This window comes from Ovis aries, chromosome 4 (genome assembly GCF_016772045.2).
Source record: "Ovis aries strain OAR_USU_Benz2616 breed Rambouillet chromosome 4, ARS-UI_Ramb_v3.0, whole genome shotgun sequence".
Classification (NCBI taxonomy): domain Eukaryota; kingdom Metazoa; phylum Chordata; class Mammalia; order Artiodactyla; family Bovidae; genus Ovis; species Ovis aries.
The window spans coordinates 15,686,433-15,711,113 of NC_056057.1; the positions used below are offsets into that span (position 1 = coordinate 15,686,433).

Here is a 24,681-nt window from a genome sequence, read left to right on the forward strand (position 1 = left end):
TAGCACAATCAATGAAGCAGATGTTTTTTCTGGAATTCCCTTGCTTTCTCCATGATCCCACAATGTTGATAATTTGATCTCTGGTTCCTCTGCCTTTTTAAAATCCAGCTTGTACATCTGGCAGTTCTTGGTTCATGTACTATTGAAGCCTAGTTTGAAGGATTTTGAGCATTACCTTGCTGGCATGTGAGATGAGTACAATTGTACAGTAGTTTGAACATTCTTTGGCATTGCCTTTCTTTGGGATTGGAATGAAAACTGACCTTTTCTAGTCCTGTGGCCACTACTGAGTTTTCCAAATTTGCTGGCATATTGAGTGCAGCACTTATCAAATTAGCTAAGTTCCCTGTGCTGCAGCCCATAGGGTCACAAACAGTCAGACAGGACTTAGCAGCTGAACAGCAAAGTAATGCCCAGGACAAGTAATAATTAAAATTGTAGTGGCTGTGGCATCATTAATAGTGTACTTATTTTTTTAGATTAAACAGAATAATTTAGAGTAATATATGTACATTACAATTTATTTCACCCTGACTCTCAATCCCCTAATTCATTCTCAGGCTAAAACAATACTGTTTTAACAGTTTAAAAGAGAAAATCCATATAATCTTCTGAATGGAGATTCATAAATATCCATTTCAAAAAAATTCAACACTCATTTATGACTAAAAATAATAAATAAGTCAGGAACAAACGGGGTTATCTTTAGCCAGATAAGGAGAATTTATTATTTAAGTCAGGAGCTAAGCAAGGATGCCTGTTATTACTTCCACTCTTCTGTGTTGTAAAGAAAGCTCAGGGAAGTTGGATAAGGTGAGAAAAACTAAAGAAGAGAAATAATTTCTGAAAAAAAAAATGAAAATTTCTGGAAAAAGATGAAAATAATCACTTTCGAATTATATGATTTCCACACAATCCAAGGCTAGAAGTTTTCCTATGCTCTATCACTTTGTTGATTTCTATTTTCTTAGAGATTTCCTCAATTTCACCTTCCATCACAGTTTTAATTTCTAGGACATTTTCTTCTTCTCTGAGTGTTCCCTTTTTCATCTTCCTGCTCCTCTTTCATAACTGAAATCTCTTTATATCTCTTTGACAATATTAGGGTTTTATTTTCCCTATGTTTTATTATGCTCCTTGAACTTTTCTGTTTCTTGTGAATTTCTCTCTCCCTTGCCCTTCCCTCTTTGTCCTGTGTTTTTCATGACAGAAGTTTTCCTAAAATGTCTCAAACTCTTGGTGGTTCCATTTGTATTTAAAGGTCGTGACTGGACAGTTTTTTCTCACTTGTAAGACATTAACCATTTTCTGGGTCACCCACAAATAAGTCTCTGAAGATCGTTCTCTTGCATTAATTTCTCTCTCACTTACTCTGTTTAAGAAGTATGAGTCTGCCTTCTAGAGATATTGACTCAAAGCATGAGAGAAGAGCTAAGGTGTTCCTCATTGATGTGCAGCCCTTCACTCAATTATCTGTTTTTTTGGATGTGCTCCTACCTGTCAGATCACACTCAATCATTTTCTACCTGGTCCAAGTTCTCCAGAGAGAAGAGGGGTTATCTGGCAGCACAGGGTGGAAGAGTTTCTCTATATAATCTCCACCTTCCAAAATTCTCTCTAAGTCTCTCATTTGCTGTTTTCTCCTCTCCATTTTAGACAGTTCTGGGTTTAGAAGGTAGTGAAGATAAATGCATTTGTCCATCAGCCATATTTATCCAGGAGCCCATGCTTGAATATTAGTTCAAGGAGCCAGTTTCCTGCAACAGCCTTATGGCAGTGGTTCAATATAAATGAATTATTGATTTTGGAATACCAGAAGTTCAAACCCACAATATTGTGAAGTGACTAAAAACAAAATGCAACATCAGAAAGTGTTAATTCTGAAAAGCCACTGCAGCCATTGCAAAACCTCGGGCAAGTTCTCAACTTGAGCAATAACAAGACTGTTCAAAAGCCCTGGAAAACAGACCAAGAAAGAGAATTTCAAGGTCAGGTGTTCTTAAACGCTAAACAGAAAGGGGTACTTCTAAGAAATCTCCTTAACTTATCCCTCCATCATTAAACATGGATCCTTACCCCAAAGATTAGAAACCAGGCAGGGTTATCTATAAGATGAAGAAAAAGAGTCCACGGCTTTTCTTTAAATCCATTCAAGTATCAGACCTGTCAGATGACATAGAAGGCCTTACACTTAATTTGTGTCATTTGGACAAAAGTATCTCGAAACTTTAAGGATATTAAAATAGAGGATCAGAGATGACCCTAGTATTATTAGGCAATCACAATTGTATGAAAGGGACTGTGTAATTATGGAAGAGCATGGAAAAGGAAGTAGCAGAGGTTACTAGGTGATATAAAACTTAGGAGTTAGACACAGAGAATCTAAGACATTCCTGGTGGTCATTTTCCACCCTCCCTAAATGTGCTATTGGAATTGATGGATGGCCTTCAGCTTTTGCAGTGGAAGAATAGCTGGCTCCCAGCCAACTATCCCTAGAGGTAAGGGGGGAGGATTCAGATAATTTATAGTTTGCTCCAAATCAATATTTGTTTTTATAGCTGCTGCTGCTGCTACTGCTAAGTTGCTTCAGTCATGTCCGATTCTGTGCGACCCCATAGATGGCAGCCCATCAGGCTCCTCTGTCCCTGGGATTCTCCAGGCAAGAACAATGGAGTGGGTTGCCATTTCCTTCTCTAATGCATGAAATGTTTTTATAGCACATCTATCTAAAAGCAAGTTCCCTGGTTGATGAAATTCAGAATGTACAAAAAAGACTAATTGCTACACACACACACAAAAAAAAACCCTGGAATTGCTGCACATAATTCCATAATATATTTGTAAAACACACACATACACACACACGTACACACACTCTACAGGGTTTATTTAACTATTACAATAAACTAGGGTAAATAAGAAAGAATTTAAATTATAAGCCTTGAAGCAAACATGATTTCACAGTCATAAGCTATTTTACAACTGTGAATAAGATCCTTCTGGAGTGAATTCTGCAGGGAGTTTTGGGGGAAAAAAAAGGAAAAACAGCCTCTAGTCAATAAGACAGAATGAACACAAAAGCAGCAACAGCAGAAACCCACAATTGCCAGAAACACACAGCTTAAACAGATAAATACTAATCAACATCACATATTAATCCTATGCATAAGAGGAGGTGTTAAGAAAAGATGATAAAGGCTTCTGGGATGGTGAAATGTGTGCAAATGAGAGCACTATTATTAGGACCTGAAACTGAAGACATTCCTCTTACGTACTCCCATCTGCTATTAGCTAGGTGATCAATCCAGAAACAATCCTTTAAGATTAATTCAAGCTCAACCACATTTTGGCCTTCTGAATCATTTTTCTCTTTTCTCTGCTTATGACAGGGAGCTGGGGTTACCTGGTATTCAGTCAGCTATGTGGTTGTTCTATAAGCCATTGAAAGTCATGGACACACTTCAGTTACTATGCAGGCAACAGCAATAGTTGCACAGACCAGTTTTAAATGTATTGGCAAGGTATACACAGATTATTCTGTCAAGAACCAACAGATGTTACATTTATATTATTTACTTGAGGAGAAAATCTATCTCCTGAGCTCTTTTGTTTTCAAGTTCATGTAACCTGGAAAAACCCAACGTGGTATATAATCAATAAGATGAGAGATTGGATGTATATGTCCTCCGAAATCCTACTTCAAAAACAGTGTTCTGACATTCATAACAGCACGCCTTCTTAATGGATGAATTATCTCTTCTTTTTCTTTCTTGCAAACAAAGGTGGGGGCGGATTCTTCCTCATTTATGTGGTAACACTAGCTTAAATCAGGTTCTCCCCAAACCAAGGATCTGGATACAGGTAATCCATTAAGGATGTGCTATCTGAGGAGACCAGTGAGGGGTAAAAGGAGCAGGATTGGAAAGGGGTCCAACCCAGGCAAGAAGTTAGTTCAGGGAAGGAGTCCTAGGCCAGGCCTGATCCAGAGCAGGGCTTGAGAAAAACGACATCTCACAGTTTCTCCATCTGGAGGCAAAGAAGCTGAACCTGTGTATTCCTCCACTGCTTGGCTGTTGGCTACAGGATACCCCAGCAGGGAGGGGAAGGTGCCCTCCACTTCCTCCAGCTCTTCGTTCTGGCTCCATAGGCAAACCTCTGAAAGTCACAGGAGTGAGTAATTAGCAGCGACAAATCAAGAGGGTGGAGGATGGAGCCAAAGGGCATCTTGGCGGGGCACTGCTGCATCTGCTAAGAAAGGTAGTCATGCTGTGTTACTCTAACTGGGATCAGAAACTTTCCCTTCTTCTTTCACTGCTTATGATCCATATCCTATTTATAATCTCCTTTTGAGGATCCCCACTTTGGAGATCCAAAATCACTTTTGGGCTCCAAAATCACTGCAGATGGTGACTGCAGCCATGAAATTAAAAGACGCTTACTCCTTGGAAGAAAAGCTATGACCAACCTAGATAGCATATTCAAAAGCAGAGACATTACTTTGCCGACTAAGGTCCGTCTAGTCAAGGCTATGGTTTTTCCAGTGGTCATGTATGGAGGTGAGAGTTGGACAGTGAAGAAGGCTGAGTGCCGAAGAATTGATGCTTTTGAACTGTGGTGTTGGAGAAGACTCTTGAGAGTCCCTTGGACTGCAAGGAGATCCAACCAGTCCATTCTGGAAGGAGATCAGCCCTGGGATTTCTTTGGAAGGAATAATGCTAAAGCTGAATCTCCAGTACTTTGGCCACTGCATGCGAAGAGTTGACTCATTGGAAAAGACTCTGATGCTGGGAGGGATTGGGGGCAGCAGAAGAAGGGGACAACAGAGGATGAGATGGCTGGATGGCATCACTGACTCGATGGACATGAGTCTGAGTGAACCCCGGGAGTTGGTGATGGACAGGGAAGCCTGGCGTGCTGCGATTCATGGGGTCGCAAAGAGTCGGACACGACTGAGTGACTGAACTGAACTGAACTTTGGAGATCTGCTGCCTAATAGTCTCTCTCTAAACTCCAAGTCTTTTCCCACACTGTACCATCTCGGACCCTGTAGCATGAACAACATAAAGCATTTTTATTATCAGTTTGTGGCAAAGGGATTTCCTAATCAAAGAGTAAAGGGTTAGCTGTGCAACCTGAGGATGAAAGCTCTTTAGGTGTTTCACTGGAAGAAGGACTGAGAGGGAGGAAGGCTAAGTTCTTAGAGACACGTCCATGGTCTTCAAACTGGCTGTGGGCCAGATGCTGCAAGCCTGTACATAGCTGAGTGTGGAGGACATCCAGATAGCTTCATGAAGTTCTCAGAGAGACTTGTCTGCATGGCTCCCAGAGCCCTAGCTTAGAACCTGTGCTGGCCTGAGGCCCAGGAGAGAAGACAGCAGAAGCTCCTCTTACTATTAAGAACCACAATTGCATCATGGATGGAAAAGATCCAGGGATGTTGAATTCTGCTCCAAGAAACAGTTTGATATTTCATGACCATGTGGCAATCTTTGTTGTCATTTTTAAAATAATGATTCAAATTGTAAGAACCAAATTACACACTTTTTCCCTTATAGTAAGCAGATATATCCTCCCAATTTTTCTTCTGAAAATTCTTAAAAGGTAGTGGTTATTGTCCTATTAAGTGTTTACAAAATCTAGGCGGAGTTTACAGATGAAGATAATATTTAGAAATAATGAATACTTTATTAGATCTTTGCTTGAACTCTGAAATTTGATCAAAGAGTAACTTCTGATACTTATTCTATTAATTATGAATGGCAAACCTTCATGCTTCCTGCTAAGAGTACTATTTGTTACAAATCAGCCCAACTCCCTTTTATCCTTTCCTCTGTATCATACAGGGCAGGGAAGCTCCCCCTCCTCTGATTTTGGCTCGTGCAGCTCACGACCCTACCTTGACATTGGTGGTGGTGGTGGTTGTTTAGTCACTAAGTTATGCCGACTCTTTGTGAGCCCATGGACTGTAGCCCACCAGGCTCCTCTGTCCATGGGATTCTCCAGGCAAGAATACTGGAATGGGTTGCCATTTCCTTCTCCAGGGGATCTTCCTGACCCGGGGATCAAATCAGGATCTCCTGCTTTGCTCACAGATTCTTTGCCAACTGAGCCACCAGGGAAGCTCCATCTGTGACCTTCCACCTGCCCAAATCCTTCCCACCTCTCAAGACCATTTGAAATGTTATCTCCTGGAAGAACCTCTCCCAAGTTTCTCCCACTGAAGTTGCATTTATTCCTCCAAGGATTCTTCAGCATTCCCATGATCTCACTTTTGTAACTCTTATTGTACAAAACTACTCTGAGAGTTGTTTTCCTATCTCTGAAAGTTGATTTTAAGTTCTTATTCATTTTGGCATTTTGCACCTAGAGAGAGGCTTTACATAAAGAGCTCAATAGATGATCTTGAGTTGAATGTAGTTATAAGAATGTTTTGCATCTCTACATGTTGCACTATACGAGACGCTGAGGAGAAAAAGATATATAAAAAGATGAAAACAGCAATTCTTGAACTTCTAGTCATTATCTTAAAACTACCACATTAAACTAAAATTACAACAGATTTTACTAAATACAGTGAAAGATATGAGTACAAAGTACCGTGGGAGTACCACCAGTACCTGAGGAAAAGGCAGAAGGTAACATCTGCTTTAAAATGAGAAGGAAGATGAGGCTGATGGATGTCACATGGGAGCCATGGGGCTCGGCCTTGAAAGACACCAGGCTCCCACACCAGCACTCTTTCTACCTCTTGTGGGAGCACCCCTCCAGGCAAGGTCAGAGCCTTGCGCCTGAGAGAGAGGGCACAACACGATCAAAGACTCATGTAGTTTGCTCAGCAGGCGTGTCAGAGAAGAGGAACCAAGTCTCTGGATGCAGCCAAATTTAACCTCCAATGAGGGCACAGCATTCACTCCTGAGAGATCCCATGAAACAACTCAAGGACCAAAAACATGAAATTCTACCCACATTGATTTCTTCGAGTTCCTTTTAATGTGGTTTTCTTTAAAAAGGCAAATATTCAACATTTTAACATATTAAGCTAATTCATATGCTAGGGCTCTAAGATGCTTTTTTTTTTTTTTTTCCCTGTAGAAGAACTATGATCTTGGTAAACAAACAAACAAACAAACAAACAAAAAACAAAAAATTGGTATAAAGAAATTTGTTTGTTTCAAGATCTGAGTGGGCAATAAAAGGAGGGACAAAAGAATGAGTAAAGAAGAGAGTGACGTGAGCCCAGAATGAATAACAAAATATCAGGCCCCAGAGATAAGAAGGGAAGCAAACACTGGGGCTTTTTTTAGAAACCAGACAGACACGAGGTTACTTTGGGAAGTCCGCAGAGAAGGACAGCACAGAAAATTGTAGCGGAGGAGGAAAAATAACATAAAAACTAAGATTCTACCTCTTACCTCTAAGTTGGAAAAGAGTTGTGGAAGGGAAAAAAAAATGTAGGGAAAGATGGGTTTGTTCACCACCCCAGACTAATCTGCCATGAGTTCACTTGCAGTAAGTGAAGTCCTGTTGTCTCTCTGTAGACCTGCTATGAAGACTAAAGGACCCATGTTATGCTCCCGATGACCACCTTTGCAGTGCTCAAGCTTCCAACAGTGAGAGGGCTCCTCCTGAGGTTTAAACGACAGATTGTGATCCTGCATCACTCCAGTGACAGCTTGACAGAGGAGAGAAACCTGTCCCACACTATAGCCTCCTGCCAGCCTTGATGTATCTCAACCTCCTGAGAGCCCCAAGAATTAGTCACTGTGGAATCTTCATTATGATGCAGCTAATGAGTAAATGAAATCAAGAGGGAAAAGATAATTTGGTTAAATATGCACTGGGGATGGAAAAACAGATGGGGGCATTAATCCTGCTTACAATATTTGGCTTCAAATCAAGTCACATCATGACTAGTTAGGAGAAGCTGTTAGACATAACTATCAAAGGTTTCACTGGAAAACTCTTCAGCTTGGTAAGATCCTGACAGAACCAAACCATAAGGGTATTTCCATACCACCTGTGCCAGCTTTGGGTAAAACTGAAATGGCAACCTACTCCAGTATTCTTGCCTGGAGAATCCCATGGACGGAGGAGCCTGGTGGGCTACAGTCCACAGGGTCGCAAAGAGTCGGACATGACTGAGCGACTTCACTTACATTAAAGGGAAGTCCTTTATAGGTTTCCCCATAGGCTTTAATTTCAAATGGAAATCCAACCACTACAGTCAGCAAGCGTGGGTTGATCCAATTGCTTTCAGTGGGTTTTCTTCAGGGACTCTCTCTCACTTGGTCTAAACTGAAAGGCCGCTCTCTCAGGGCAGCTGTGTTCTACAAGAAAAGAACTCTATGGCACTCTGAATGGACAACTGATTTCAGCAGCATAAAACTCAGGGCTTTATAATCCTGAAGTGTCATTGAAGGCATTCTGAGCAGTGAAGGAACAGTATACTGGGAGTTTCTTTTAAAAATTTTATAACACTAGACCAAATCAACATGTACCTTTCAAATCCTTCTGTAAAAGCATTGCTTATAGACAGCTATCTGAGTGCTGAGCTGGCCTCAGTAGAACAAGCAGCCATCTGGGAAAAGGCAAAATGGGAATGTTGGCATGTGGCCCCAAAGGACTACATTCAACTCTCTTCTCTCCTCAGACCTCTGATTTTACTTTCATCTTCCTTACTGGCAGCAGATGACCTTGTCTCTGACATCACAGAGAAGAGAGAAGCCATTAAATTACCCTTAACTTTCTACAAAAAAAAAAAAAATCCTCTAACTGACCTGCATCTGCGTGGTCTTCTCCCTCTTTGCTCTTTCATGGTGGCAAAAATGTCTTTCTCCTCTCAAAGCCCAATTCCTATCTGTGTTCCCCAGATCACCCTTCTCAGCAAATTATCTAGAGGTTTGCCCATCTCTACTCACTTCCAAGGTGAATCTATCCTGTCCTATAACTTTAGTAAATCTGTGTCTCTGAACGACTTGTTTCTGGAATCCTAGACTGCTTACTTGACAGCTCCGCTTGGAAGACCCACTCTCCATAGGCACTAAACACGTGAGCTCCCTACAAGAAAGCTACTCCCACACTCGTGTTTCAACCTCAGAGATTACACAGACCTCCACTCAGGTGCTTGAGCCAGTCACCTGGAGGACTCTGTCGCACTCGTCTGGCTCTTGCTTACATGTCTAATAAATTACCAAGTTCCATATTATGCCTCAAATTTACTGTCTCTAACTCCATCAACTTCACCGTAGGTCCATCCACAACCATCGCTCACCTGAACTATTGCAATAGCTTGCTTCCCAACTCATCTCCTGCATTCATTTTTGCTACTTCCCCTTCCAGTCCATTCTCCATATCTAACCTTTCTGGGGAGAAAACAAACAAACACCATCTCATCATTCCTTACCTTCAACCGGCTCAATGGAGAGTCACTGCACGTGAGTGTGGGTATAATGCGCATGGTCTGGGGAACGTCCCCGTGCAACACTGCAGCCTTGTCTCCTGACTGCTTCCCAATTCTCTCAGTAGCTTTACTCTCTCTGGTCCTTGAACAAACCTGGCTTCTTCTCACAGCAATCACTCAGGAAAAGATTTCACCTTTCCTGTTAGCCTAACTCCTACTGTTAGCCTAACTCCTAAATGCTGGGGTGGATAAAGCATAAACTGGAATTAAGATTGCAGGGATAAATATAAATAACCTCAGATATGCAAGTGACACCACCCTTATAGCAGAAAGTGAAGAGGAATTAATGAGCCTCTCGATGAAGGTGAAAGAGGAGAGCAAAAAAGCTGGCTTAAAACTCAGCATTCAGAAAACAAAGTTCATGGCATATGGTCCCATCACTTCATGGAAAATAGGTGGGGAAACAATGAAACAGTGAAATACTTTATTTTCTTGGGCTCCCAAATCACTCCAGATAGTGACTGCAGCCATGAAATTAAAAAGAAAAAAAAAAAAAAACCTCTTGCTCCTTGGAAGAAAAGTTATGACCAACCTAGACTGCATATTAAAAATCAGAGACATTACTTTACCTACAAAGTCCATATAGTCAAAGCTATGGTTTTTCTAAGGGTCATGTGTGGATATGAGAGTTGGACCATAAAGAAGGCTGAACACTGAAGAATTGATGCTTTTGAACTGTGGTGTTGGAGAAGACTCTTGAGTCCCTGGACATGCTGGGAAAGATACAAGGCTGGAGAAGGGGGTGACAGAGGATGAGGTGACTGGCTGGCATCACCCACTCAATGGACATGAGTATGAGCAAACTCTGGGAGATGGTGAAGGACAGGGAAGCCTGGAATGCTGCAGTTCATGGGGTCACAGAGTCAGACACGACTGAGTGAACAACAGCAATTTCTGTTCACCCTCAAGATCAAAGTTTAAATGTCTCAATAGGGAATCCTTCAGAAATACTTTTAAGTCTCCATTTCTCTACCTCCACCTTATAAGTTAGATCCTACTCTTAGAATGCTTTCTAGTTTTTATTCCTGCGGCTGTCAGAATTACATTGGCAATATTTCTCAAAATATTATCCTTCTATTTTATGAAACTTTTATCTTTAATTTTATGTTTTTATTGAAGTATAGTTGATTTACAACGTTGTATTACTTTCTGGTGTACAGCAAAGCCATTCGGTTATATACATATATAACTTCTTACATATATTTTTTCAGATTCTTTTCCCTTTTAAGTTACTACAAAATATTGAGTATAGTCCCCTGTACTCTACAGTAGGTCCTTGTTCATTATCTTGTTTTATATACGCATGCATGCTAAGTTGCTTCAGTCGTATCTGACCCTTTGTGACCCTGTAGACTGTAGCCCACCAGGCTCCTCTGTCCATGGGGATTCTCCAGGCAAGAGTACTGGAGTGGGTTGCCATTTCCTCCTCCAGGGTATTTTATATATAGTACTATATATATGTAAATCCTGAACTCCTAATTTATCCTACAGTTTTCAAAGTTACATCTCAGGCTCACGAATTTGTTGTTCGGTTGCTGGTTTCCAATTATGATATCACTAATGCAAGGAGAGGCCAGTAACTCAGGACAGCAGAAGGCGCCTCTGGGCTGTTGGGTCTAAACTGACTCACTGCTCTGCTCCACTGAACCCCAGTTGTTGTCCTGGCTCTTCTCACTCCAAGAGTTGCCAAAACATTCATACTCTGCCATATCCTCTTCTTTATTTCAACTATTTTTGTTATTTTTCCCCAGCATCTCTTGAGTTCAGTAAACATAGCCTGTATTTTCCTCTCTCATGTGATAAATGACCTTCTGGTCTGTGCTTCTCAACAGATAGCACATGGGAAAGTCCTGGGGTCAAATGGAGTTTGGCTTTCCAGGAACCAAAAAGGTCAGAGTGTCCAGTGGGTGATGAGATCAGAGAGACAGGCTAGTGCTAGACACTGTCCTGTCTTAGAGGCCACACTCAGGATTCCATATCTGAGGATTCTATATCTTACCCTAATGCTAACAGAAAGCCAGTGAAGGGTGTTAAACAGAAAATGAGATGAGCAATCTTACCTTTAAAAAAATCACTGATATAGTCTTTCTGCTAAATTGAAAACCAGTCAGAGTATTTGCTCCTGCAAGCTACTTTGAGAGATGATAAATAGATTGTACAAAATGAAGTGTTAGTCCCTCAGTCATGTCTGACTCTGCGATGCCGTGGACTGTAGCCCACTGTGCTCCTCTATCCATGGAATTCTCCAGGCAAGAACACTGGGGTGGGTTGCTATTTCCTTCTCCAGGGGATCTTCCTGACCTGGGAATCGAACCTGTGTCTTCTGCATTGCAGATTACCATCTGGGCCTCCAGGCAAACCCACACAGAGTGAACTGAGCAGTAAAAAGAAAGTGGGAGACATTTCTTATAGCTCTAAAGAGTTGAAAAGTGCTTCTGTCTCTCTCTCTGCAAATTTGCTGTGTGGCCCCAAGGGTGCCACATAGTTTCCAGGTACTATAAGTAATAAACCTTACCTCTACCCCCTCCCCGCCAAAAAAAATTGAAGAGTGGAGAGTATATCACACAAGGAAAAAAATTATTGTCTTGGAGCTTTGGGAAAACCCTGCCACAAAAGACTCAAATCCGAGTCGCAGTTTTATAACTATCGCATCAATCTTTCCTTTCCTGGTCCTTGTTATGTGAGGAATGAAAATACATTGAAAAGATCAAATGTCTGAATCAGAACTTGTCAAGTCTCGAAGAAAATATCCAGCAGATGTCATTTTCCATTGGTAGGATACTTTGGAACTTTAGGAAGTTAAATTTAATCCAAGCATTATTTTCTAAATGTCACTTATTGTCCAGTCCATTTTATTGCTACATGCACAAATCATTTTTAATAATGAGGAATATGCAGGGTGAAGGACAGTTATAGTCCAGAGGTCTTACAAATCAACAGAATTACGTAGATCAAATTCCTGAAGCAAGTCCATGAATCTGTAAGTTATGAAATTCAATTTGTTTCAAATGTCACCAATTCATCATCTCCAGTTTCTGAGTTAAGAGCCGCTCTAGAGTATAATTCTGACACCAGGCACTACTTCACCCAGTGTGTAATTCTGAGACCTTTTCCCCCCAAATCAGTTTTTGCTGTTCTTTAAAGTTCCCCGGGTGCTCTGTAAATGCATTAGTAACAAGGCAACAACTTCCCCAACAAAGCATTGTTTGAAGTACAACAGACATTGCTGCTTCAAAGTCTTAAGCCAATTTTATTTAATTTCCGGGGCATAACATAGAAAGTAGCAAACTCTGATTGAGGCTTTTTTTTTTTTCACTGAGTAGCAGCCCTTTTCAAGGAGTCTAATGTATTTAACCACAGCCCTTTAGCTTCACATATTTCCATTACTGTAATTTCAGAATAACACTGGGATGGCCCACAGAACCATTAAAAGGCCCTCTTTCAAAGTAGGTTACCGAAGTCCATTACTGTAACGTGTTTTTTCCTACCACCCTCCTCATATAGATTGCAATCCCTTGGGCCAGGGTTTAAGATTACCGCATGCACATACAAATAATCCCTCAAAAGTTCTGACTTAATGAATTAGTCTTCCATTTTAAAGGAAAAGCATTAATGCCATTTTTTAAAAAAGGAACTAAATTTTACATCTTACAGTTATGTGACTAACTGATACACATTAAGTTTTAGAGGTGACTATTTTCCTATTTCCTAGAACAAAGGATATCCAAAAAACCATCCAGGACTAAAGCCAATTTTTACTGTCTCTCCCCACCCACCCTCACCCCACCAAACACTGGTCTAGAGCCTACCAGGATGCCAAGGAGAATCTGCCAACAAGAGTTATATCAGTTCAGGGAAAACACAGCCCTATCTTGTGTGCTGAGAGTTACCTTCCTGTTTAAGGTACATGGACCTCATTAATTACTTTACTTGATATAAATCTACAGACTGCATCCTAGGATCTGTGTTTCCTAAGCATGAGCCAAGTATTTTTTTTAATCCCACTCACACCCTGCCTTTTGCATAAGATAATAGATTACCCCTAGGGACACCAGGATCACTTCCAGTCACCAAGTTTTGGGATGAATCTTTAAAAACTCTTATGAAATTGGGATTCTAATTGTTTCCTCTCAAAAACACACAATAATCATAAATTTTTTACTTCTAATAGTAGCCAAGAATGTTCATGTGTCAAAATGGATTGCTTTTATTTTAGCTTTTTAATTAAAAGATATTGTGATTCAGGATTATGAGTCCCTGTAGAAGAAATAAGGGGACAGAATTGTGGACAGGCACACAAGGGTATTTCAAAGATAATGATAAAGTGCTATTTCTTAAACTGGGTACTGGGTATGCAATCATTATATCCTTAACCTTTATTTATAGAGGTTTTCTATTTACTAAATATTTTATAAAACCAGCTTTGAAAACAAAGCAAAGTACATGGGAACAGTCGCTGTTGTCAGTTTCCACACTTAAATTACTGCAAGCTAATTGAAGCAAATCAAACATTTCTGTGAAATTTGACAGGTTTACTAATACTTTCAGGAAAACATTATGGGAATAATTTCACTTCTGAAAAGACTTTAATCCAAAGTTGCTTTAAGATGCTATTCTAATAATCAGTTCAGTTTAGTTCAGTTCAGTCACTCAGTCGTGTCTGACTCTTTGCAACCCCATGAATCACAGCACACCAGGCCTCCCTGTCCATCACCAACTCCCAGAGTTCACTCAAACTCACATCCATCGAGTCAGTGATGCCATCCAGCCATCTCATCCTCTGTCGTCCCCTTTTCCTCCTGCCCCCAATCCCTCCCAGCATCAATACTATGATATAATCCCATCAACATTAGAAGGAAAAAATTAGGAAACTTCACCCCAAAAAACAACTTCAAGAACAACTGGGCACCATCTACCTACAAACATGTCTGTTGCAAATACAGACACAAATACACAGTCTCCATCTTCAGGGACTGCAGTCTAACAGGGAAGGAACACAGACACACAAACAAGTGATCTAACTGCAAGATAATGCTAAGTGCTAATCAGGCACATAAGCAGCATGCTATGGAGTTAAAGAAGTAAACTGACATACAGCTTAGCATTAAAAATGAACAGTCTAGTCAAAAACTGAGCAGATGACCTAAATTCCAAGAAGACATACAGATGATCAACAGGCACACTAAAAGATGCTCAATACCGCTAAACATTATTAGAGAAATGCAAATCAAAATGAATGAAGTGTCACCTCACACCAGTCAGAATGGCCATCATTAAAACTTCCACAAATAGTGAATGCTGGAGAGGGTGTGGAGAGAAAAGGAACCCTCCTACACCATTGATGGGAATGTAAATTGGTGCTGCCACTACAGAGAATAGTACAGAGGTTACTTAGAAAAGTAAAAATAGAGTCACCATATGATCCTGCAATCCCACTCCTGGGCATATATCCAGAGGAAACTCTAATTAGAAAGGATACATGCATCCCAGTGTTCACAGCAGCACTGCTTATATAGTAGCCAAGACATGGAAGCACCCCAAATGCCCATTGATAGGTGAATGGGAAAAGATGTATACACAATGGAAGACTACTTGCCCATAAAAAAGTAAATAATGCCATCTGCAGTAGCATGGATGGACCCAGACACGATCATATCAAGTGAAATAAGTCAGACAGAGAAATACAAATATCATATGACATCACTTATATGTGGAATCTTAAAAAATGATACAAATAAACTTCTTTGCAAAATAGAAACAAACTTACAGATATAAAGAACAAATTTATGGTTACCAAAGGGGGATAGCAGGAAGTGGAGGAGGCGAGATTAGTTAGGAGCTTTTAATTAACATATACTTCCTACTATATATAAAATAAACAAGAACATACTATATAGCACAGGGAGCTGTGTTCAATATCTTGTGATAACCTATAGTGCAAAAGAATGTGAAAAAGACTTCCTGAATCACTTTGCTGTACACCCAAAACTAGCACAACATTCAGAGAAGGCAATGGCACCCCACTCCAGTACTCTTGCCTGGAAAATCCCATGGACAGAGGAGCCTGGTAGCTGCTGTCCATGGGGTCGCTAAGAGTCAGACACGACTGAGCGACTTCACTTTCACTTTTCACTTTCATGTATTGGAGAAGGAAATGGCAACTCACTCCACTGTTCTTGCCTGGAGAATCCCAGGGACGGGGGAGCCTGATGGGCTGCCATCTATGGGGTCGCACAGAGTTGGACACGACTGAAGCGACTTAGCAGCAGCAGCACAACATTGTAAATTATGCTTCAGTAAAAAATGGTTTTTAAAAAAGGAGTTAGCTGAGACTTCCCTAGCAAACAGCATCTACTCTGATTAATTCACAATGGTCTAGGGTCAGCCCTTCATCCTTGCAGCTCCAGAATTTGATTTTATCAATGCCTCAGAGTTGATCAGATTCAGAGACAATGACTCACACTCACCAACTACCAAAAGTCTAAAGCATATAAATCAAAGAGCCAATTTATAAATTTACAATAAGAATTATAACTGCTGAGAAGAGCAGATGTCCACGTCGTCTGACACATGCATCTCTCATCACATAAAGCTAAATGGAAAGCCCTATAATAAGAAAGTTGTTTGGGATACAAGAAGTCATAAAAAGATCAGCTAGTGATATGGTTATAATGTTTTTTAAAAATGTCATTTTGGTAGCTTGATGTGTCCAGCTGCACAAAAGGGACCTGCTTCAGGAATAACCACACATTTCTGAGTCCTAACAGGAAAACTCATCCTCTAGATTGGACCAGGAGGATCATGCTCAAAGGCTGCCTTCCAAGTCCATATTTTTGTATGCTTCCAGGACTGACCAAATGCTCTGAGGTCATGTTCTAAAGCTGTGCTCTTTCTTTGGTTACATTAAAAACTGTTACCAAGTTAGAGTCAAGTCTATTCTAGTGGGGAACTACTTAACATGTTTACAAAGTCTTACAGTTTTCCGAAACTTAGTTTATAGGATAATTCTTGGGTTGCTCTTTAAGGTACATATGGAGAGTGACTAGCTTTAGGGTCCATGCAGAGGTGCCACAGGAGATGGGGCTGGCTATGGGAGTCTGCGGAAGACCACAAAGCGGTTGAATAACTTGAATACTATTCTAGAGAATGAAGATTTTTAGGAAGAAAAGTGACCTACCTCACCCTAGAAAGCAATGATCTTTACAGTCTCCTTTTGGAAAGCCATTCTGTAGGGAAAGCCTTCTGTAACATCTGTGACCATTTCAGATGTACTTCATTCAAAGTGTTCAGCCTTAAACAAGCTCAAAGGACATCATTTGGAGTTTCTTCTCAGAGAGGAGCTAAAATTTACAAAGAAAACACAAACAAATTATGTTAAACAGCACGTAAAAATTAATGCTTCAACTGTCAACTAGATTTTTCTCAATGTTTCAGGTTCGGTGACCTTAAACAAACCTTAAACCTAGTTTCTAGACCAGTTGACAAGCCACATGTGTATTTAAAACCTTCTAGTCACATTAAAAAATGCAAAAAGGAATTGGTGAAATTAATTTAAACTGTAAATTTTATTGAGTCTAATGTATCCAAAATATTATTTCCATATCCAGTTTTTGAAATACAAGTGCATTTTGTACTTAGAGAACATTTCATTTCATTCTAGTCATATTTCAATGCTCAGTAGACACATGTGGCTAGCGGCTAATGTTGTATAGCATAGCCTTATGCTACCTATTGGGGAAGGAAATGGCAACCCACTCCAGTACTCTTGCCTGGAAAATCCCATGGATGGAGGAGCCTGGTAGGCTACAGTTCATGGCATCACAAAGAGTCCCACACAACTGAGTGACTTCAATTTCACTTTTCACTTTTCACTTTCGTGCATTGGAGAAGGAAATGGCAACCCACTCCAGTGTTCTTGCCTGGAGATCCCAGGGACCAGGAGCCTGGTGGGCTGCCATCTATGGGGTCGCACAGAGTCGGACATGACTGAAGAGACAGCAGTGGCAGCAGCGTGCTACCTACTGTCAGCTTCAGGGTGTTTCACATTATCAGATAGAGCTGTGTTTCAGAGACCAAATTGTTCATAGCTATACAGAAGAACTGAAGGATTACTAACTTAATATGAATGTATTTTCTTCTGTAGGATGATGTGTGTGTGTTTGTGAGAGAGAGAGAAACAGAGAATATGAGGTAAGATATGAGCAGCCAACTGGTTCACTTGGAGCTAATAAGGAAAGCCAGATCTCTAGAAATTCTGTTTTCCTTTGGAAGGGTTTTAAAAACACAAAACACCAGAACTTACTTTGTCTGTGTTTCTATAACTTACTTAAGACATTCAGGTTCAAAAGGTATTCTGTGCATGTTGACTTAGCCTCACATTCAGTTCAGTTCAGTCATTCAGTCATGTCCAACTCTTTGCAACCCCATGGACTGAAGCATGCCAGGCTTCCCTGTCTATCACCAACATCCAGAGCTTGCTCAGACTCATGTCCATCAAGTCGGTGATGCCATCCAATTATCTCGTCCTCTGTTGTCTCCTTTTCCTCCTGCTTTAAATCTTTCCCAACATCAAGATCTCTTCTAAGGAGTCAGTTCTTCACATCAGGTGGCAAAGTATTGGAGTTTCAACTACAGCATCAGTCCTTCCAATGAATATTCAGGACTGATTTCCTTTAGGATGGAATGGTTGGATCTCCTTGCAGTCCAAGGGACTCTCAAATGTCTTCTCCAACACCACAGTTCAAAAGCATCAATTATTCGGCGCTCAGCTTTCTTTATAGTCCAACTCTTACATCCATACATGACTACTGGAAAACCAAAGCTTTGACTAGACAGACCTTTGTTGGCAAAGTAATGTCTCTGCTTTTTAATATGCTGTCTAGGTTGGTCATAGCTTTCCTTCCAAGGAGCAACCGTCTTTTAATTTCATGGCTGCAGTCACCATCTGCAGTGATTTTGGAATCCACAAAAATAAAATCTCTCACTATTTCCATTGTTTTCCCATCTATTTGCCATGAAGTAATGAGACCAGATGCCATGATCTTAGTTTTCTAAGAGTTTTAAGCCAGCTTTTCCACTCTCCTCTTTCACTTTCATCAAGAGGCTCTTTAGTTCTTCTTCACTTTCTGCCATAAGGGTGGTGTCATCTGCATATCTGAGGTTATTGATATTTCTCCCGGTAATCTTGATTCCAGCTTGTGCTTCATCCAGCCCGGCATTTCACATGATGTACTCTGCATATAAGTTAAATAAGCAGGGTGACAATATACAGCCTTGACGTACTCCTTTCCCAAATTGGAACCAGTCTGTTCCATGTCCGGTTCTAACTGTTGCTTCTTGACCTGCATACAGATTTCTCAGGAGGCAGGTAAGGTGGTCTGGTATTACCATCTCTTGAAGAATTTTCCACAGTTCGTTGTGATCTACGCAGTCAAAGGCTTTGGTGTAATCAACAAAGCAGAAGTGGATGTTTTTCTGGAATTCTTTTGCTTTTTCGATGATGTTGGCAATTTGATCTCTGGTTCCTCTGCCTTTTTTAAATCCAGCTTGAAAATCTGGAAGTTCTCTGTTAACATACTGTTGAAGCCTGTCTTGGAGAATTTTGAGCACTACTTTGCTAGCATGTGAGATAAGTGCAATTGTGCGGAAGTTTGAGCATGCTTTGGCATTGTCTTTCTTTGGGACTGGAATGAAAACTGACTTTTTCCAGTCCTGTGGCCACTGCTGAGTTTTCCAAATTTGCTGGCATATTGAGTGAAGCACTTTCACAGTATCATCTTTTAGGATTTGAGCTAGCTCAACTGGAATTTCATCACCTCCACTAGCTTTGTTCATAGTGATGCGTCCTAAGGCCAACTTGATTTCACATTCCAGGATGTTCTCCAGGCAAGAATACTGGAGTTGGTTGCCATGCCCTCCTCCAGGGGATCTTCCCAATCCAGGGATCAAACTCACATCTCTTAGGTCTCTTGCATTGGCAGATGGGTTCTTTACCACTACTGCCACCTGGGAATGTGGGACTGTGGAGCTCATATAATTTTCAGAGCTGCACAGTCTCATATACCATCACTGGTTCTAGTCCTAGGAACACATTCAAAGGTCAGGCTGCTTTTCTCAGTTCTCATAATGAAAGGGCTTACTTCCCCCCCTAAGCAGGCAATGAAGGTCTCTACGCATATTGACTTAGAATGGCTACATGCCACTGTCTGCAGCGGTCCCAGATCTACTGATGGTTCTCCTTTTCTTTTGCATGCTCAGTCAATCAGTCATGTCTGACCTCTTGCCACCCCTCTGTACCCAGCCAGGCTCCTTGTCCATGGGATTCTCCAGGCAAGAATACTGGAGTGGGTTGCCACTTCCTCCCCCAGGGGATCTTCTCAACCCAAGGATCCAAATTCATGTCTCCTGCATGCTGGCAGGCAGACTCGACTACAAAAACCAATTACTGTTCTCAGTCAATAGAGGGCCTCAAAGAAGTGCAGACTTTTCACAATAAAAGACCACATTCATGCCTTGGAAGTGGTTTACACTTCTATGGATTCTCTAACCATCTCTCTCATTAGAGTTACAAAACAGGTCAACTATAACTTACATCTTCAATAGAGCACCCTGTCACACTATACATTGTAACTATAAGTTTTAATGAAAAATAACACAATGCAATGAATATTCATTGTACCCTAGCTTCCATTCTAGGCAAATGCTCCTGCAATCTCACTGACACCGAAGACCAGGGGTCAGCAAAGTATGGCGTGTAGACCAAATCCAGTCTATTGCCTGTTTTTATAAAGCTTTATTATAGACAAACACAGACAAAACACACTCATTAATTTATGTATTTTTTATAATCTCTTTCCTGCTACAAAGGCAGGGTAAATAGAAACAGAGAGCATTTTGGCCCTTTAATTCTAAAATATTTACTCTCTGATACTTTACAGGGAAAGACTGATAACCTCTTCTCTTATCAAGGTAACTCCAAGCACAGTAACCACAGAAAGGAAAACCTGTCCACAGAGGACACCACTGAACTTTGTCATAAGCACATATTTTTCCCCTGAGAACTTGCTTTTCCTCTCCACATTTATCCACATAGTTACAAAAGAGTCAGGACACTTTGGACACCAAATTTTGGAATTTGGATTAATATAAATAAAGTTACAGTGTGACCATGCTTTTAAAGGAGAGAGATATAGACATATAAGATTTTGACAAGGTTAGCCTACAATCTAAATTTCAAAAAACAAACAAACAAACAAAAAACCTTAAATTTCCTAGAATACCTCAAAGATCTGAAGAACTATTGGATGATACTGAGAAATTCATCTAGAATGAAGCACATAATGACTCTTCTTTAATGAAAGAGTAGTTTGAAGATATTGGGAGATAGAATAAGAGATTTTAACATACTCTAATAGAAATTTCAGAATAATAAAGGAATAGTAGTTCAGGTGGTAAAAGAATCCATCTGCAGTGCAGGAGACCTGGGTTCAATTCCTGGGTCAGGAAGATTCCCCTGGAGTAGGGAATGGCTACACACTCTAGTTTTCTTGCCTGGAAAATTCTGTGGACAGAGGAGCCTGGTGAACTATAGTCCATGGGGTCCCAAAGAGTTGGACATGACTGTGACTAACACAGTGAAAAACCACACCTGAAAGAATGATATCTGAGACTTTTCCAAAATTCTGGATTAAATTTGCACTCTGATTATAGGCAGAATGAAAAATAAGTTCAAATCTGTACAATTTCGAGAAGAAGGCAAATTTTGAAAGAATGCATCAGCAGCAAGTTATAACAAGAGACTAGAGTGCTATCAAAGTGCTGTGTGAAAACAACTGTCAACCTTCCCTAGTGGCTCAGAAGACAAAGAATCTGCCTGCAATGCAGGAAATTAAGTTCAGTCCCAGGATTGGGAAGATCCCTTGGAGAAGGAAGTGGCAATCCACTCCAGCATTCTTGCCTGGAGAATTCTTTGGACAGAGGAGCCTGGCTAGCTATAGTCCATGGGGTCATAAAGAGTCTGATACAACTGAATGATTAATGCTAGAATTTTATGGTCAGCTAAACTAATATTTGGGCTTCCCTGGTAGCTCAGTTGGTAAAGAATCCGTCTGCAATGCAGGAGACCCTGGTTTGATTCCTGGGTCAGAAAGATCCTCTGGAGAAGGGATAGGCTACCCACTCCAGGATTCTTGGCCTTCCCTTGTGACAGCTGGTAAAGAATCCACCTGCAATGCAGGAGACCTGGGTTCAGTCCCTGGGTTGGGACGATTCCCTGGAGAAGGGAAAGGCTACCCACTCCTGTATCCTGGCCTGGAGAATTCCATGGACTGTATAGTCCATGGGGGTTGCAAAGTGTCCAACACAACTGAGCGACTTTCACTTTCATTTTCAAACGAATATTCAAGAGTGAAGACAAAACAAAGACATTTCAGGCTTAGAAAGACTAAGAGAGTTCACCACCCTTAGGGCTCACTAAAACAACATATTTTAGCAAGAAGAAAAGTAACCAAGAGGAATGCCACAAACAAAGTTGGATAAAATACTTTTAAAAATGTGTCTGAAGACATTATAAGGTAAATTGATCAGTAACAACATGAAGGGCCAGGATCCTGGAGGGAAGGGAAATGCAGAAAGCAGAGCTCCACGTGAACGTCTGCTCCTGCTCTGCAGACATCAGAAGATCTGAGCCACACGACACCAGGCTGCTGCTGCTGAGAGAAGTCTAATGAGAAGGGGGTAGAGACTAGTGTTTGAGTAAGTGCTCCATGGCATCTGTCACTCCTCAACTAACTTGGTTTTTGTCAAAATCCATAGCCTGAAACTAAGGATAATATTGCCTTCCATGAGTTCCTGATTAGGAGAAAGAGTGCTGAAACCTGCTACAGACTGAGCCTGGGCTGGTAGCTCAGAGTTTTTAAAAATTCTTAAAAACTGGAAATAGAACTGCCATATGACCCAGCAATCCCACTGCTGGGCATACACACCGAGGAAACCAGAATGGAAAGAGACACATGTACCCCAATGTTCATCGCAGCACTGTTTACAATAGCCAGGACATGGGAGCAACCTAGATGTCCATCAGCAGACGAACGGATGAGAAAGATGTGGTACATACACACAATGGAGTATTACTCAGCCATTAAAAAGAATACATTTGAATCAGCTCTAATGAGGTGGATGAAACTGGAGCCTGTTATACAGAGTGAAGTAAGTCAGAAAGAAAAACACCAATGCAGTATATTAAGACATATATATAGAATTTAGAAAGATGGTAACAATGATCCTATATGTGAGACAGGAAAAGAGACACAGATGTAAAGAACAGAATTTTGGACTCTGTGGGAGAAGGTGAGGGTGGGATGATTGAGAGAATAGCACTGAAACATGGATATTATCATATGTGAAACAGATCACCAGTCCAGGTTCGATGCATGAGACAGGGTGTTTGGGGCTGGTGCACTGGGATGGCCCTGAGGGATGGGATGGGGGAGGGAGGTGGGAGGGGGTTCAGGATGGGGAATACATGTATACCCATGGCTGATTCACATCAGTGTATGACAAAAACCACTACAATACTGTAAAGTAATTAGCCTCCAAGTAAAGAAAATAAATTAATTAAAGTTAAAAAAATTATTTATCTATTTTTATGATTAAAGTATTTCAAACCAATTAAGTGTAATACGATAAGATCATACATAATTTTTCCTCATTCTTGCTTTTTTCTTAAACTCTTACTCTTCTCAATTTACCTTGCTGAAAGTAGGTCAAATTTTATCTCTGTTTTGAGTAAACTCACTGGATACCTGGTATCAAATCAAATTCAAACCTAAAAGATGTTAGTTCATTACCTACATTTGTTCATTCTAGTGAATTTATCATGGCATTTCCAGGTTTTAAAACCGAATTATTCTAGAGATTTTGTTTTCTTTATACAGAAAAATCAAAACTCCTGTGGGTGTTAGATCAATAATTCAAAGTATAAGCATTGTTACAAAATTCAAGATACGTGAATTGAACTTTATAATAAGCAATATAATGATAAGGAGAAGGAGTTTCCTACTCAAATAAATTAATTTTATTAGTTATTTTACATTTGGCAAAGAAAATCTAAGTATTCCTCTAAACTCTCAACTGAAGTGCTATGGACTATTTTAAGTACATCTTGTCTTTAAGCTCTAGTGACAAAATTAAACAAGATATAAAATAATCTTATGATAATTTTAACTTGATCTTATTTACTTATTTTCCAAACCAAGGCCTTTTGAGTCTAAACACTTAACTCGAAGAAAGTTTGGAAATAAATAGCCATCTTTGTTGTTGTAGTCACTGAGTCGTGTCTGACTCTTTTTCAACCCCAAGGACTGTAGCCCACCAGGCCTCTCTGCCCATGAGATTTTCCAGGCAAGAATACTAGAGTGGGTTGCCACTTCCTTTTCCAGTGGATCTTCCTGACCCAGGGATTGAACGTGCATCTCCTGCATTGTAGGGAGATTCTTTACCACTGAGCTACCAGGGAAGCCCAAATACCCATCTTACTATACTTCAAATAGTAATTGAAATTACTACCTTAAAAAAGATATTCTGAAAATTCACTTGGGCAACAACAAAAAATATCAAAAGCACATCGTCAAGGCTACAGTCAAACACACAGAGATTTGGTCAATCATGTCTGACTCTATGTGATTCTATGGACTGTAGTCCACCACGTTCCTGTGTCCATGGGATTCTCCAGGCAAGAATACTGGAGTGAGTTGCCATGCCCTTCTCCAAGGGATCTTCCTGACCCAGGGATCGAACCTAGGTTTCCTGCATTACAGGCAGCTTCTTTACCATCTGAGCCACCAGGAAGCCCAGAGATGCCATTCTGTTAGTGACTCAAGGAGCACTCCAGTGTGACCTGTGGCTCAGAATAAGATGACCCCTGTAGAGACACTATTGGGGAATTACCTTTTGTGTATAGTCACCATGGCTTGGACAGTTCTAAACCAAATCATTTTTTCACAGTGTAAAACTCCACAAATTCATCAAATATTTGATAAAGTGCTAAAACACATCCAAAGGTGTTTCTTAACAAAAATCCTATGGGTCCTCTGTAGCCCAGTTCTGGAGATTGGGTTATCTTTTACCTGATGAAAGCATTGGTTTCTCAACTTCCAAACCAGAGTGTCCACTGTTCTTTTGATGTATATCATGTTGCCAAAAAAGGTGGGGAGGGGTTAGC

The 24,681-nt window shown here is 40.6% G+C and overlaps 1 long non-coding RNA gene across 1 annotated transcript in view; it reads right to left on the reverse strand.

The window, feature by feature from the left end:
- The window catches only part of LOC132659669 (uncharacterized), a 101,167-nt gene that overhangs the window by 15,849 nt on the left and 60,637 nt on the right, over positions 1-24,681 (reverse strand). Inside the window, exon 2 of the long non-coding RNA XR_009600333.1 lies at positions 16,639-16,801. This is a non-coding gene — a long non-coding RNA (uncharacterized LOC132659669). The remainder of the gene's footprint in view (positions 1-16,638; positions 16,802-24,681) is intronic.